The sequence below is a fragment of the Saimiri boliviensis genome, chromosome 2 (assembly GCF_048565385.1).
Source record: "Saimiri boliviensis isolate mSaiBol1 chromosome 2, mSaiBol1.pri, whole genome shotgun sequence".
Taxonomy (NCBI): Eukaryota; Metazoa; Chordata; class Mammalia; order Primates; family Cebidae; genus Saimiri; species Saimiri boliviensis.
In genome coordinates, this window is record NC_133450.1 from 224,825,653 (window position 1) to 224,844,067 (window position 18,415).

The following is an 18,415-nucleotide window of genomic DNA, read 5'->3' on the forward strand; positions in this document are numbered from 1 at the left end:
TAATTTTACTGTGTTAATCATTTCAGTCATTAAAAACATCTTTTTATTTTTCCTTGACTCAGAGTCATTGCTTAAACTCTTTTAACTTCTTGAATTTTCCAGTCTGCTGTGTAATTGTTAACCTCTTCTCCTTAAGATCTGAGCTCTGTGAAACCTTCTCAAAGTGCTACCCTTATCTGCTGTTTACACTACCCCTCCTTCTCCAACATTCACCCACACTCATACAAGCATTGCTTTATTCTATCACATTGCCCTTTGTGAAATTTTTAAAAAATAAAACTAATGTATTTGTTACATTTTTGTGCCCCGTCCCTGCTAGAACATAAGCCCTATCATGGCAGGGACTGTGCCTCTTTCATGCAGTGTTACAACCCAGGTGACCACTAGTGCCAGCCAAAATGTAGACATTTAAGGAATTTCTGTTGAGTGAAAAAGTGAAGACTAAAAGAAAAAAATTTCGATCCTCCTGAATAATTAAAAATTAACTTTTATGCTAATGAGAAAATTTAAGACCAAAATGAGGCATTTTAACTCAAAGTGCCACAAGCCAAGTATATGTACTTAATGAAGTAAACCATACCAACTGAACCTGTATTGAGAGCTAGGAGCAATCTAAATTTAAAAAAAAAAAAAAAACAACTAAGAAGGGCCTTGCACAGTGGCTCATGCCTGTAATCCCAGCACTTTTGGAGGCTGAGGCAGGTGGATCACTTGAGGTCAGGAGTTTGAGACCAGCCAGGCCAACATGGGGAAACCCATCTCTACCAAAAAATACAAAATGAGCCAGACATTGTAGCCCATGCCTACAATTCCAGCTACTTAGGAGACTGAGGCAGGAGAGTTGCTTGAGATCAGGAGGTGGAGGTTGCAGTGAGCTGAGATTATATCACTGTACTACAGCCTAAGTGGCAGAAGGAGACTCCATCTCAAAAACAGAAAAACAGGAAGAACAACAGCATACTTAGATATATTCTCTAAGCTCCTGAACATTCAAATTGATTATATAAATTATAATTATCAATATAAATTGTTTTCTTTTTGAAAAACAAAGTTTGAAATCCTTAGTTATCAAACAGATGACAAGTCTCATTTGTAGGACTTTATAAGTCACCTGCTGCCAAAACACAGAGATTGGCTGTGTGTCAGACCTAGAAAAGGCAAAGCATATAACTGATTTACAAAGACAAATTAGAATGTTCCATAAATGAAGACAGTACTTTGTTTTGACTTTGATCTGGATTTGATATGATAGACAACAAAAACAAGCAAATTAAAGGGCCAGTATAACAAACTATAAAGAAATACTTAGAAGATGTTAAAAAGCCATTTGACAATTTATATAGTATCTGGGAGTTACAAAATTGTCATATGGAAAATATATTAATTTTGTGTTCACTGAAGCTGCTGAAATAGAAATGGACTTTTGATTGAATACCCCTTTCTGATTAACAGGGAGGTAGTTTAGAGGCCACAAGGTTTAATTAAAAATGGTACTAGATTGAAAGGCAAGAGTTAGCTGTAATCACAGTTCAATCTTAAGCATATGACTCTAAGAAATCCATTTTTTCAGGACTTGGTTTACTCGAAAGAAAATAAAGAGTAACATTTACATCACAGGTATGTATTGAAGACTGAATCAGAAAATATTTATAGAAGTTGTTAGCAGAAGACTTAGCTTATAGAAAAGATTTCAAAAAATATTTCCTTGGCATAAGGCACAATCTAATTCATTTTTTTAGGTAACATATATTGGACAAGCAGAATTAGAGGGCATGCTAGGACCTCCTAACAGCACTGGAGAAAAAGAAAAAAAAAAAAGAGAGAGAGGTAGGGCAAGGTTGAAAGTCTGGCAACTGGAGAGTGATAACTTACTGCTTCTGTTGGTTGTAAAAAGGTCATGATGAATTCATACTTCATTCCAGCAAGTGCGCATATTTAAGGGACTCTCATCAAGTGAACTGGGCAGGCTGGCCAGGGATCCCAGGCAATAATCAAGGTCAAAGACTATTAGGAGTGTGGTTCTAGGTGATCAGTGTATTCAGAAGAGGTCCAGTCCAGTGAAAGCAGTTGGTGAAAATACAGAGAAGGCTTGTAACAGCTGGGGACAGAGGATTACAAATGGGCACCATTCCCAGAAGAAAAGGGGCACTTTCAACTCAAATTTAAAATTGTTGAATTAAAATGTTTATATATTTGTAATTCTAATAGATTTTGCCAACTTTATCTCCTTAGAGATTTTAGGAATTCACACTTCTATCCACAATGCATGAAACTGCCTTTTTGCTCTAAATTTGCAAAGCAACATGGTATATTCTTAAACTTTTAGATTTTTGCCAATGTGAGAATGAAAACTCCTGTATTCATTTGTTGAATGGTATGATAGCTTGGGTTTTAGTTTTTCTCACTTTTAATATTCCATTTGGACATACTTAGGAATTGTTGGGAAATATGTACTTCAAGGTCACTCTAGGAGCACAAGTAGCAGAGATAAACTGTAGACTCTGTAGAAAAAAAAAAAAAACTGACTTCAAAACCTATTTACACAATTATTTGTTTAGCTACCCTCTTCTGTAAAAGAAAGTGCAGGATTTATTAAAAATTGTATAAAGTACAGGCAATTTAATATAAGATCAATTCTTTTAAAAAACTTAAACTCCTTTAATGTGATTGGGCAGGGACGTGTGTGTGTTTCACGTTAAAATGCTTTTTTTTTTTCTTCCCCATCTGTGTGTTCTCTTGGAGTTAAGGTATGTAAATTCATTAATACAGAAGAAGTTATATGCTGGACATTCTAGGTAAACAATGCAAAATTCCTTTACTGTTTTAGTGTAGTTAAATCAATAAATTAGATTCCTATATCAATAACTTTGGTTTCTTTTGGGGTTTCACAGTAGGCTCCAATTCCAATTTCTTTCAGGATATTTTTGTCTAAAGCTTTTGGAAATGCTGTATGAAAATAGAATTTCTAGATGTGACAGTTTTATATGGTGTCAATTCTTTCTTTCTAACCTATTGTGTCATTGGAATCAAGATCAAGGAAACACATTTATTTCCCATTATCTATTACTTCCCATTATCTAAAACAACTAAAAATTCACTTTTACTTTAATTTTCCTCCTTTATTCTTGGAAACATTGCACGTTTCCAACTTGCCTGAAAATTTAGCTTAGTCCTTCAGGTCAAGGTAGGGAAAATAAAAAAGCAAAAAATTGTATCTCAACTTAATTTTGTGCCTGACCTTCTACAAAGCTGGTTGGTTTTCTGGTGACTGAGTCTGTTTTGAATTTCTTTAACTATGTTCTCTTTTACTTCAATGTACTTAACAGAAATTGTAATTTTATACTTTTGTATACATTTCTTTTCCTTAAAGAAATTGTCTTCTTACCACTAGACTACAAATCCCTTGCAGTTAGGAAACATGTTTGTTTTATTTACCACCATATACCAATTCCAAAAATTGTACTTAGCCTGAAGTTATTTTTAAAATTATTTATTGAATGAATACTTTCTTGTACTGTTGAATATATTTAAGCTATTCCTAGGAACAGATTACTAGATGTATCATAAATGGTTTAGTACAAAGTCCTTTTACATAGTCCCTCTGTTTTTAAAAATATATTTAAAATATGTTTCTTTAAGACCCAATAGTTTTTTTCTTCTCTGGACTGAAATGGTCTCCTGAGTTCTGTTTTCTCATATTAGATAATTTTCACATTGGAAAGTGGTGAAACCAAATAATAAATTTTGAGACTTTTAAGCATAAGAAAATATTTTTATTCTTCCAATAGAGCTATTGGTAAAAATATAAAGCAATGCTCTAGTTCAATAAGTTTCTCTGACTGCCCGATAAATCCAATCATTATTTTGGGGTACTTTCTAATATGCAATGAAAACACCATGTAAGTACCTATATTAGAAACTCATTGCCTCAGAAGATATAAAAATCTAAGGGTTGTGATAATTGTCAAGTCCCCAAAAGGCCAGAAAATCCAGTTAATTTAGCAGACTAAGTTTATTAGACCTACTGCAGCAAGGGGAAATACAATCTTGTTAGAGTGGCACCTTAGAAGAGGAAATTCAACAGCAGGGAGATATGTATATGATTTTAGGGTCTTAAAAGAGTAATTTTAAGGTGGGATTTGCAAGGAGGTGAGTAGGTTGGGACTTGTCAGAGTTTAGGACATAATGACTTTAGACTGGAGTGAGGGTCTTGCAATGAGGCATGACAAACAATCTGTTAGTCTTGTTACATAAGCTATCTACCTTTGTTCACATCCTTATTTCCTGGAGCAAGTACTCATTTACTTTCTTTATTCTCAGTATTGTTGAGTAGAGCCACAGATGTATACCCAGTCCTAGTATTGTTTAACACAGGAACAGAAAATTATTTTGGTACCTTGTTTAAGCCTTTTTATTTCCTTACTCACCTCCCTTTTCTGCATCACTGTTTGATAACTCAGAATCATGTAAAAAGTTTCAGATGATAATCATTTCAACATCTGTAAGTTTCATATTTTCTCCCATTTTTGTTGGGGAAGATAATTGTATTTTTTTTTAAAATGGAACTACAGATATCAAACAACATTTGAGACTCTGGTGATTACACATTTAATCACTACATTATAAATAGTAATATGAATTGTTTTCAGAACTGTAGTTTATTACTGATTAAGCAATAAAGAATCCTCAAATTAAACCTTGAGAATAGATCAAATCTCCCATCCAAATGGCTCTTAAAACTATGTATGAGGTCATTAGCCAGACTACCTAAACTCAAAATCTTTTATCTCTCAAATCTTTTTAGTAATATTGAAAATCCTGACCCCACAGAAATGCAACCATCAGATAATACTATAAACACAATATGCAGAGAAACTAGAAAATCTAAAGGAAATTGATAAATCACTGGACACCTACACCTCTCAAGACTAAACCTGGAAGAAGTTATATCCCTGAATAGACCAATAACAAGTTCTGAAATTGAGGCAGTAATAAATGGTTTACCAACCAAAAAAAGCCCAGGACCAGATGGATTCATAGCCGAATTCTACCAGAGGTGCAAAGAGGAGCTGGTACCGTTCCTTTTGAAACTATTCCAAACAATTGAAAGTAGAAATTTCCCTGTAACTCATTTTATCAGGCCAGCATCATCCTGATACCAAAACCTGGCAAAGATACAACAAAAATAGAAAACTTTAGGCCAATATCCATGGTGAACACTAATGCAAAAATCCTTAATAAAATACTGGCAAACCAAATCCAGGAGCACATGAAAAAACTTATACACCACAATCAAGTTGGCTTCATCCCTGAAATGCAAGCCTGGTTCAACATATGCAAATCAATAAAGGTAGTTCATCACATAAATAGAACTAAGATTAAAAAAAACCACATGATTGTCTCAATAGACACAAAAAAATTCAACAAAATAAATATTCAATAAAAATTCAAGACCCCCTCATATTAAAAACTCTCAATAAGCTAGTTATTGTTGGAAGATATCTCAAAATAATAGCCATCTATAACAAACCCTCAGCAAATATCATACTGAATGGGCAAAAGCTGGAAGCATTCCCCTTGAAAACTGGCACAAGACAAGGATGCTATCTTTCACCATTGCTATTTAACATAGTATTGGAAGTTATGGCAGGGCAATCAGGCAAGAGAAGGAAATAAAGAGTATTCATATAGGAATAGAGGAAATCAAACTGTCTGTTTGCAGGTGATACAATACTGTATTTAGAAAACCCCATCACCTCAGCCCACAAGCTCCTTAAGCTGATAAACAACTGCAGCAAAGTCTCAGCATACAAAATGAGTGGCCAAAAATCAAAAGCATTTTTATGTACCAACAATAAACAAGCAGCCAAATCATGATTGAATTCACACTCACAATTGCTACAAAGAGAACAAAATACTCATAAATACAACTAACAAGGGTAGTGAAGGATCTCTTCAGGAGAACTACAAACCAGTGCTCAAGGAAATAAGAAAGGACACAAACAAATTAAAAACCATTGCATCCTCACGGATAGGAAGACTCAATAATGAAAATGGCCCTACAGCCCAGAGTAATTTATAGATTCAATGCTATTCCCATTAAACTACCATTGACATTCTTCACATAAAAAAACTACTTTAAAATTCATATAGAGCTAAAAAAGCCTCTATAGCCAAGACAATCCTAAGCAAAAAAAAAAAACAAAAAACAAAAAACAAAAAACAAAACAAAAAAAAAAACAAAAAAAAACAAACAAAGAACAACAAAAAACAAAGCTGTAGGCATTATGCTACCTGACTTCAAACCATGCATCAAGGCTACAGTAACCCAAACAGCTTGGCACTAGTATAAAAACAGACACATAGACCAATGGAACAGAATAGAGATTTCAGAAATAAGACTATACATCTACAACTACCTTGTCTTGAAAAAATAGGATACAAACAAGCAATGGGGAAAGGATTCCCTGTTTAATAAACAGTGCTGGGAAAACTGGCTAGCCAGATGCAGAAAATCCAAACTAGATTCCTTCCTTATACCATATACAAAAACTAATTCAAAATGGATTCAATACTTAAATGTGAAAGCCAAAACTTTAAAAACCATAGAAGGAAATCTAGCCAGGCGTCCTCAAACTTTTTACACAGGGGGCCAGTTCACTGTCCCTCAGACCGTTGGAGGGCCGCCACATACTGTGCTCCTCTCACTGACTACCAATGAAAGAAGTGCCCCTTCCTGAAGTGTGGCGGGGGGCCGGATAAATGGCCTCAGAGGGCCGCATGCGGCCCACGGACCGTCATTTGGGGACACCTGATTTAGGCAGTGCCATTCAGGACATATGTATGAGCAAAGATTTCATGATAAAAATATCAAAAGCCAGTACAACAAAAACCAAAATTGACAAATGGAATCTAATTAAACTAAAGAGCTTCTGCACAGCAAAAGAAATTATTAGAGTGAACAGACAACCTACAGAATGGGAGAAAATTTTTACAATCTATCCATTTGACAAAGAGCTAATATCGAGAATCTACAAGGAACTTAAATAAGTTTATAAGAGAAAAACAATCCCATTGAAAAAGAGACCAATGACATGAACAGATACTTCTCAAAAGAAGACGTCTTTATGGCCAACAAACGTATGAAATAAAGCTCAACATCACTGGTCATGAGAGAAATGCAAATCAAGACTACGATGAGATACCATCTCACACCAGTTAGAATGGCGATTATTAAAAGTCATGAAACAACAGATGCTGGAGAGGCTGTGGAGAAATAGAAATATTTTTACACTGTTGGTGGGAGGGTAAATTAGTCCACCCATTGTGGAAGACAGTGTGTTGATTCCTCAAAGATCTAGAACCAGCAATACTATTTGATTATGTGTTACTGAGTATATACCCAAAGGCATATAAATTGTTCTATTATGAAGATACGTGCATGTATATCTCCATTGCAGCACTGTTCATAATAGCAAAGACATGGAATCAACTCAAAAGTCCATCCATGTTAGACTGTATAAAGAAAACGTGGCCGGGCGCTGTGGCTTACGCCTGTAATCCCAGCTCTTAGGGAGGCAGAGGCGGGAGGATAGCTTGAGCCCAGGAGTTCGAGACCTGCCTGGGCAATATAGCGAGACCCCGTTCTCCACAAAAAGGAAAAAAAGCAAAACAAAAAGACAAAAGAAAACCTGATACATATACACAATGAAATACTATGCAACCATAAAAAGTAAAGAGATCATGTTCTCTGAGGGGATATATTTAGAGCTGAAAGCCATTATCCTCAGTAAACTAACACAGGAACAGAAAATCAAACACTGCATGTTCTTATAAGTGGGAACTGAACAATGAGAACACATGGACACAGGGAGGGAAACAACACACACTGGGGGCCTGTTGAGGGATTTTGGGGGAGGGAGAGCATTAAGAAAAACAGTTAAAGCATACAGGGCTTAAAACCTAGGTGATGTGTTGATAGGTGCAGCAAACCACAATGGCACACATTGACCTATGTAACCTGCGCATCCTGCACATGTATCCCAGAACTTAAAATGCAAGACATATCTCTGTGATTTAAATACAACATTCTTCCCGTATATATTCTCTGGAGACCAGTATAACATGTAAATTGTCCTTATTTTAAACCATAATGTGTTTAATTTCAAGAACCTTTCAAGAAGTTTGCCTCATTTTTCTAACATTTTCTGAACATGTAGTATTCTCTCTACTCTTGTGCCTCATATAAAATGTAAAATAAAAATCCTTAGCAATAGAAATAAAATGGTTAGAGTTTTCAAATTCAAATCAGGACTCATTTTTTCCCTTTCTTTTCTCCTTTTCTCTTAATTTTTAAATTAAATTCACCTGAATGTCTCTTTTTCCAAAAAGGGAAAACAATAAGTCAAAATGGGATGGGTGATATCAGACATGATCCTGAAGGCACATTCTCATCCACTTTGTGGTTAACAACCAATAGGATCTTGCAAAACAAAATAGGATCTTTACAAGCTCCTGTTGATACCTATACTATACATCAATAGGATACCTCAATAGGTATCAATAGGAGCTTGCAAAACAAATCAGATAAAGCTGTTTGCAGCCATGCACTAATCGATTTTCAGACAACATAATCCAATGGTTCTATTAAATGCTGTAGAATAGTTTTGGCACCACTAATGAAGAATGTCCTGAAATCACATGATGAAATTTGTAGCACTAATAATATATCAAATGGATTGACAGCTAAAGGGCTTGTGATTGAGTCTAAGTAATGTGCCTGATAGCAACATAGCCTCTTCATATACACCACTGTTTCCTTGCTCTTTTCCACAATACATTTCTATAAACTTTTTTGTTTAAAGTATTATTTCCTATGTGAGGTTTCTAAATGTTGTGTCTGTGGATACAAAATTCTCATTTTCTGTCTATAATAGTGAATGTTAGATTTCTGACTAGCTGTGTTTGTCTTCTAAATCGTTTCTGAGGAGTTGAGACCAATTACCCAGTTAATTGACTTATTTTAAGGTATTGGTATCACAGAAAGCTAAACCAGCAACTAAAAGAAAGTAAATAAAATTGAGTAGTCAGTTAGATTTCATATTTTAGCCACACCTCAGCAGGTTTTAGCCAACTGTTGGACATATATTGTGGAGTAACTAAAGATGTGATAGTAATGTCAAGAGTAGAGAATACACAGCTGTATCATAGTTAAAAAATAAAGAATAACAATTTAATAGCCATCTAGAATCTTAAACTTTTATGAAAAGGAAAGTAATAATAACTAGCATAACATTATATAGTAGAATAATGGCCTCTCATAGATACATATACCTTAATCTTCAGAGCCTGTCAATATGCTACTTACATGAATCAGGATGTTACTAAAATAGTAATCAAATAGCTCAGTTTTGGTCACTCTGGGGTGAGGACAAATTCCACTTGGTCATTGCATATATATTTTTTAAATATCTTGCTTGATTTGATTTATTACTGTTTCATTGAGTTTTTTTTGTTTATTTTATCTTATTTTGAAATGGAATCTTGCTCTTGTTGCCCAGGCTGGTGTACAATGGCATTATCTTGGCTCACGGCAACCTCCACCTCCCAAGTTCAAGCAATTCTCCTGCCTCGGCCTCCCGAGTAGCTGGGATTACAGGCATGCACCATCACACTAGGCTAATTTTTGTATTTTTAGTTTCGCCATGTTGGCCAGGCTGGTCTTGAACTCCTGACCTGGTGATCCACCCACCTTGACCTCACAGTGTGCTGGGATTACAGGCATGAGCCATGTTTTCAGTCTTCTTGAGTATTTTTATGGCTCTATTTAAAAGAAATCTTGGTCCGTAGTTTTATTTTCTTGTGTTGTACTTTCTTAGTTTTGGTATCTGGGTAACACTGGCCTAATACAATGTATTGGAAAGTTTTCTCTCCTCTTCCACTTATTTGGAAAGAGTTTATAAAGAACTGACATTAGATTTTCATTAAATGTTAGACAAAATTTATCAATAAAGCCAATTTGGCATGGGATTCTTTTTTTGTGGGAATTTTTTTGACTATGTATTGACTCTCTTGTTCTATCTATCCAGATTTTCTGTATTTTCTTGCATTGGTTTCGGTAGCTTGTGTCATATTTTAGAAATTTTTTTATTCTAAATAATGTGATATTGTACTATCGTTTATATTATTACATTTTAATTGTTTTTTTCCATAAGATGAGTGATGTCCCCTCTTTTATTCATAATTCTTAGTAATTTGTATCTTCACTGTATTTTCCTTGGACAATCTAGGTAAAACTTCGTCAATTTTGTTGATGTTTTCAAATAACCAGTCATTTGTTTCATTGACTGTTTTTTTAATCTATTGTATCTGCATTTTTATCTTTGTTTTTCTCTTTCTACTTGCTTTAGGATTAATTTGCTCTTCCTTTTACAGTGCCTTAAGGTAAAAGGTTAGATTATTGATTTTACATCCTTCTTTCCTTTTAGTATAAGATGTTTAGTATTACAAATTTCCCTCTAAGCACTGATTTAGTTACAGCCTTTAAGTCTTGTTATTTTGTTTTCTAGTTTTCTTTTATCTCAAAATAGATCCTACTTTCTTTGAAAATATTTTTCAACAGTTGTTGATTGAGAGGATGTTGCTTAATTTCCACATATTTGTGTATTTGCCAGATTTCTCTTATTGCCTTCTAATTTGGTTCCATTGAGGTAAAAAATATATATTTTGTGAGATTTTAATTATTTTCATTTTATTTAAGATTTTTTTTTTGAGTTTCACATATGTTCTATCCTGGATGATATTACATATGTGCTTTAGAAAAATGTGTGTTCTGCTATTGTTGATGGACTATTTTACACCTATCTGTTAGAGTTGGTTTATAGTGTTTTGTAAGGCTTCTAAATCTGTATCCATATTTTGCTTAATTGTCTGATCTATTAATCAAAGTGAGGTATTTAATTCACCAATTATATTTTTTTATTTCTCCCTTCAAGTCTATTGGTTTTTGCTTTATGGATATTGAAGCTTTGCTTATAGTTGCATATATTGTTATAACTTTCTGATGGATTAAGCTTATCATTATAAAATGTTCCGCTTTATTCTAGTAACATATTGCGTCTTATTCTGTCTGATAATAGCATAGCTAATCAAATTCTTGTCTTGTTTTCACAATATATGTTCTTCCATTTCTTTTAGCTTAAACGTATTTGTATCTTTGAATATAAAGTATATCTCCAACAGACAGCATTTTATGTTTTATTCAGTTTGTAATCTTTTATTTAATTATTTGAGCCATGCACATTTAATGTTATTGTTGATAATACTGAAATTACATCAAAAACTAGATATTAGGATAACACATTTTCACAACCCCAATACTGTCACTCCACCCCTGGGTGGTCATTGTTGTTTGCTAATTTGTTTGGTTTTCTAGTACCTTTGCTGAACTAGGTTAGCAAAGACTACTTCCCCCAAGTATGCACTCTCTGATGCTGTTTTATCAGAGAATGGAGCCTTGGGTATACACATACTCATTCTGACTCCCCCTTCCCCTCTGGGATGACAGATTTTTTTCTAGGCTCTCTTTGAACTCCCTGTCAAGCTGTAGCAGACTGAGAATTTAGCATCCACTAATTTCTAGCTAATTGTAACACTCTGGTAAATAAATTAGTCAGCAGTTTGATGCAATTTGAGTTGGACTTTTTTGTAGGTACACTCTTTGAGGCCAGAATGAGGCTTCTTCCAGCCTCAGGGTATCTCTTCTCAGTTGTTTTATCCTTGTTTATTTCTGTTTGGTCATTGTTGTTTTTATTAAATTCTGTATGTTAGGACTAAGCTCTGGATCTTAGAATCCATAATGAATCTACCAAAATTGCAGCATTTATAAATAGCAAAATTTTTTGCCTTTAGTAAATTATCTTTTTTTTTTTTCAAGCAAGTTTTCAACAACTAAATTGAAGAATGTGGCTACTTATTCCCAACTAGGATAAGACCTAGAAATCTATCACTAGTGGTCAACTACTGGGAGTAGGGAGGCAGTAAACACAAAAAAACTTGGACAAAGGAATGTCAGTTAACATCTTAAAATATTATCGTGTCATTACCTTAAAATTATTCAGTAAATCACATGGTCTTTTTATCTGGAAGAGAGAGACCATAGGATGGGAGGGTGGACCAAGTGTAGCTGCTAGCAAAAGTCCAGCTTGCTCCTTTTATTCTGTTAAACCACAATACTATGTGTGTGTGTGTGTATGTATATATATATATGAAGAATAAAGAAACGAACCACTTTAATCAGTTTTCTTTAAAAATATTGATTTTGTAGGACTTGTATTTCTGTAGCTCTTTTCAGGGTTTCCGTGCCTGTATGAAAGAGCCCAAAGCTCCCTAAATGTCTCTGACATGGCATGTTTCTCTTGGTGCATTTACAGAATGTTGTGGTTTGACAGTCTGCACAGGCTTCAGGTGAGCATTGCTGTTCTTTGCTTTCTATGTGAGCTCCAGTTGATTGCTTCATGCCACATTTTAAATTATGTCTGAACGCTAGCACCACCAGAGCAAAAAGGGCAACTTTTCCCTGTAAAAGAAGCTAAGAACTCATTATAAATTGTTTTTGTTAGAAAGCAAAAGAGTATGTTCTAAAAATAGGGAATAAATTAAATGAGAAAGCTTCCAGAATTTTTAATCATACCTTCCCCAGATCAGGGCATTTATTAGCTTTAAGCCAGAAGGAAAGTGAAGTTCATCAGATCTAGTGTGGTAGGATAATATTTTTATATCTTTATTGATTAGTTTCTCCTGAAATTTCCAACTTTTCTTTTTAAATGCAGTCAACCCTTTTCTGGTCAGTCAATATCAAGGAAGGGATTTAAAAACAGAAACTGGTGCTGGGTATTGTCTCTTGTTGAATTTTGATTTTTTAAAAACCTAATCCTTATTGAAATAGAAGGACTTAATGCATAAACAAAATGTTTCGGCAAATGCTTTAACACAGGAGCCTCCAACCCCCAGGCTGTGGGCCAGTACTGGTCTGTGGCCTGTTAGGAACCAGGCCACAGAGCAGGAGGTGAGTGTTGAGGGAGCATTACCTCCTGAGCTTCATCTCCTGTCAGATAAGTAGCAGTATTAGATTCTCATAGGAGTGCTAGCCTTATTGTGAACTACACCACTGAGGGTTTTAGGCTGTGTGCTCCTTATGAGAATATAACTAATGCCTGATGATCTGAGATGGAATAGTTTCATCCTGAAACCATCCCCATCACCTCCTGTTTGAGAAAAGATTGTCTTCCATGAAACCAGTCCCTGTTGCCATAAAGGTTGGAGACCACGGCTTTAGCAAGAGCAAAACTTTCTTGTTTCCCACTTTAAGTCAAAGTAGAAGTAGAGAAAACATCAGCAGTAGTTTCTCATCCTCGTGGACTGATTCTTGCAGCATATTTTCAAATAGGTTTGTGGGATCTTAAGAAAAAATTTGCACTCCAGTAACTGGGTAGATGCAAGAGATATAGCCAGTCCCAAGAATAAAAATGCCCTGGGTTTCATGTACAGCTTCCACTGCCCCATAGAATTTCTTACATCCCAACAATATCTTATAGGAGGAACAGAGTAATGTCCAGATTCCCAAAGAAGCAAGTCAAAGGTGTGTGCAATGGAAGATTGCTGCTAGACCTGAATGGGCCATGTATATTAGATTGGTAGCTCATGTGGACCAATGACTGTGACCTGAACAGGACTATGGATGTCTCAACCAATTATTGGTGTGGTGAGAGGACACAAAGGTCCAAGGCCTATGGCTTTGCACATATGCCTCATTGTCCAATACAACTCAAAGATGAGCAATCACACTGCATTGCTATCAGTAGGAGAAAAGCACACCTTTTATATTAAGTAACACGTAGAGCATATTCATAAGTCTTCTTGGTCAAATCAGCTACAAAGTCACAGCTGGCTGAGAAAGAGGCTAGTGAATACAATGGTTAGCTGAGTGACAACATATCTGCTCATTATAAATTAGAGTTCGTATTAAGAAGTCTCTTTCTGAGGGAATCCTTCCCAAATCATTTTATGAGACCAACATCATCCTGATACCAAAACCTGGCAGACACTCAACGAAAAAAGAAAACTTCAGGCCAATATCCATGACGAACATCGATGTAAAAATCTTCAATAAAATACTGGCAAACTGATTGCAACAGCACATCAAAAAGCTTATCCTTCACGATCAGGTAGGCTTCATCCCAGGGATGCAAGGCTGGTTCAACATATGCAAGTGTATAAATGTAATCCACCATGTGAACAGAACCAAAGACAAAAACCACATGATTATCTCAATACATGCAGAGAAGGCCTTCGACAAAATTCAACAGCCCTTTATGCTAAAAACTCTCAATAAACTAGGTATTGAAGGACCATATCTCAAAATAATAAAAGCTTTTTATGACAAACCTGCAGCCAGTATCATACTGAATGTGCAAAAACTGGAAGCATTCCCTTTGAAATCCAGCACTAGACAAGGATACCCTCTCTCACCACTCCTATTCAATATAGTATTGGAAGTTCTAGTCAGAGCAATTAGGCAAGAAAAAAAAATCGTATTCAGTTAGGAAAGGAGGAAGGCAAATTGTCTCTATTTTCAGACAACATGATTGTATATTTAGAAGACCCTGTTATCTCAGCCCAAAAGCTCATTAAATGGATTAGCAATTTCAGCAAAGTCTCAGGATACAAAATCAATGTGCAGAAATCACAAACACCAATAACAGACTAACAGTCAAATCATAAGTGAGCTCCCATTCACAGTTGCTGCAAAGAAAATAAAATACCTAGGAATACAACTAACAAAGGATGTAAAGGACCTCTTCAAGGAGAACTACAAACCACTGTTCAAGGAAATAGGAGAGGATACAAACTGATGGAAAAAAATTCCATGCTCATGGTTAAGAAGAATTAATATTGTGAAAATGGCCATACTGCCCAAAGTAAGTTATAGATTCAAGCTACCAATGATCTTCACAGAACTAGAAAAAAAAAAAAAAAACACCTTAAACATCATATGAAACCAAAAGAGAGCCTGCATAGCCAAGACAATACTAAACAAAATGAACAAAGCTGGAGGCATCATGCTACCTGATTTCAAACTATACTACAATGCTACAATAATCAAAACAGCTTGGTACTGATACCAAAACAGAGATAGAGACCAGTGGAACAGAACAGAGGCCTTGGAGGAAATGCCACACATCTACATCTTTGACAACACCCCCACCCCCAGCAATGGGGAAAGGATTCCCTGTTTAATAAATGGTGTTGGGAAACTGGCTAGCCATGTGCAGAAAGCAGAAACTAGACCCCTTCCTGATACCTTACACTAAAATTAACTCCAGATAGATTAAAGATCTAAACATAAGATCTAACACCATAAAAACCCTAGAAGAAAACCTAGGCAAAAACCATTCAGGACATAGGCACAGGCAAGGACTTCATGACTAAAACACTAATAGCATTGGCAACAAAAGCTAAAATAGACAAATGGGACCTAATTAAACTTAAGAACTTCTGCACAGCAAAAGAAACAATCATCAGAGTGTACCAACAGAATGGGAAAATATTTTTGCAATCTATCCATCTGACAAAGGGCTAATATCCAGAATCTACAAAGAACAAAAACAGATTTACAAGAAAAAAAACAAACCCATCCAAAAGCGGGTGAAGGATATGAACAGACGCCTTTCAAAAGAAGATTTATATGAGGCCAACAAACATATGAAAAAATGCTCAACATCACTGGTCATTAGAGAAATGCAAATCAAAACCACATTGAGATACCATCTAATGCCAATTAGAATGGCAATCATTAAAAAATCTAGAGGCAACAGATACTGGAGAGAATGTGGAGAAATAGGAACACTTTTACATGGTGAAAGTGTAAACTAGTTCAACCATTGTGGAAGGCAATGTGGCACTTCCTCAAGGACCTAGAAATAGAAATTCCATTTGACCCAGCAATCCCATTACTGGGTATATACCCAAAGGATTATAAATTGTTCTATTATAAAGGCATATGTGCACATACATTCATAGCGGCACTGTTTACAATAGCAAAGACCTAGAACCAACCCAAATGCCCATCGATGATAGACTGGACAAGGAAAATGTGGCACATATATGCCATGGAATACTATGCAGCCATAAAAAATGATGAGTTCCTGTCGTTTTTAGGGCCATGTATGAATCTGGAAACCATCATTCTCAGCAAACTGACACAAGAACAGAAAATCAAACACCACATGTTCTCACTCATAAGTGGATGTTGAACAATGAGAACACAGGGACACAGGGAGGGGAGCATCACACACTGGGGTCTGTGGCGGGGGGGCCAAGGGAGAGACAGTGGGAGGGTGGGGAGGTTGGGGAGGGATAACATGGGGAGAAATGCCAGATATAGGTGATGGGGGGATGGGGGCAGCAAACCACATTGCCATGTGTGTACCTATGAACAATGCTGAATGATCCGCACATGTACCCAGGAACCTAAAGTACAATAAAAGAAAAAGAAAAAGTTTCTTTCTGTATAGCTCTCTCCTCTCCAATATTATTTCTTTGAAACTCTAACTACTTTCTTCTTTTCAGATTCTCAGTTTCATCTTCTCAACTCAAGGAGTTTCCTGCACTTTTCTGAGTTCCCCCTCTCTGCACTATAGCCTAAACTTTTTCTCAGGTTAGTAAACTTTGAAGGACTCACTTTGTTCCTTTCTCAGCCTGAAGGATCAGGTTCCTTCATTGTTTCATATTCACTATTTGAAAAACCTTTAATCTGTCTCTCCTTCCCCTCCCTCCCCCTCCCTTCCCCCACACTGTCACCTACGCCCTGCCCTCTCCTTTCTCCCTGCCCTTTCCCTCCTCCCTCCTCCCCTCCCTTCCCCTCTTTCCCTGCCTACCCTCCTTCCCCTCTCCCCCCTGCCCTCCTCTCTCCCCTCTCCTCTCCCATCTCCTCCCTGTCCTCCTTCCTTCTCCTTTCTGTCCTCCTTCCCTTCTCCACTCCTTCTTTCCTTCTTTCACATTTCAGGTAGGAAGGGTTAATCAGGTCTCTGTTGTTTTGGCTGAGAGTATATCAGACTTTTCCCTTTATTATTATACTAATATCTCTCATTGGTCCATGCTTTACAAACTATTTTGCTACTTTTCACAATTTGCCAGATTTTACCAAAGTATTTTAGTATTCTTCCCAATTTGCCAGAATGTAAGTGCAGTTGACACCTACGTGTTACTTCCTGCAAAATATACAAGTGCTTGTGAATAGTCCCTTCTCTGAGTGTGCCTCCCTGCCTGAGGCATTGCAGCCTAGGGAGGATGGGGATTCATTGAAAAAGAGAATGTATATGGTATGAAAGGGTGTGAATCATGGAAAGCCTTAAGTAGTATCCAGAGCAAGACTGTACTGGAGAAATGACCAAAGGCCAAGGTGCATAATGAGTAGATAATGTTGAAAAACTCTTCTGTGAAGTTTTGTCTGATCTAAATTCTCAAAAAGTTGGTATAATGTTTTGCAATTAATCTATTATAATGAAAAAGGTACTAGATTTAGGGCATTGGCAGTAAGATTACACAGGTGTGGTCTGATTTTGGCAGAAAATATTTTCAAGGTAATCAAGCTTCTGTAAGCCTCAGTTTCCTTTTCTCTTATATGTGAGAGAATAAACTATTTAGTCTTCCTATACTAACTTTTTATGTTTTGTGAAAGGTTTTCTGAAGGTAGGTGAACCAAATTAAAATTTCTACAGATGTTAGAGGGCCACTCTGTCTCTGAGCTTCCCTTTCCCCAATCCTAGCACTCCTATTTCCGTTTAATTTTCCATATATAACTTCTTTCGTACAGATTGCCAGTGCCCTAAATCTAGTACCTTTCTTGCACTCATGAAAATTAAAAGAATTACATTTTAATGAGTATATTTTTACACTTTCTTCCCTCCTGCAACTCACATTTCTTCTTAATACCCAAAAACAAAACAAAAACAAACAAAAAGAAGTATCGACTAATTCTAGTAATAGAGTTAGTGCCTGAAATTGAAATATGAAAGGTTTTAGAATATAAATTGAGTTGATTATAATGACTAGTTTTTTTTGTTGTTTTTGACACATTATTCTTTATTTTTTTTGGAGGGAGATGCTTTTGAATTTTCAATCTAAAGAGTGCACAACAATTCTGTAGATATGAATTCTATTACTGCCATATTGTTTCTAATACATTTTACAGAAGCAAAATGTCTTTGTACTGCTAAACAACACCTACTTACAAGTGAAGAGGGAACATAAAGCTCATAAAACTGCAATAAAATATTTATTTGTTTTCAGCAATAGGATTAATTTTATCATTGTGGATTTATGATCCCAGAAATTTGTTGCTAGATATTTAATA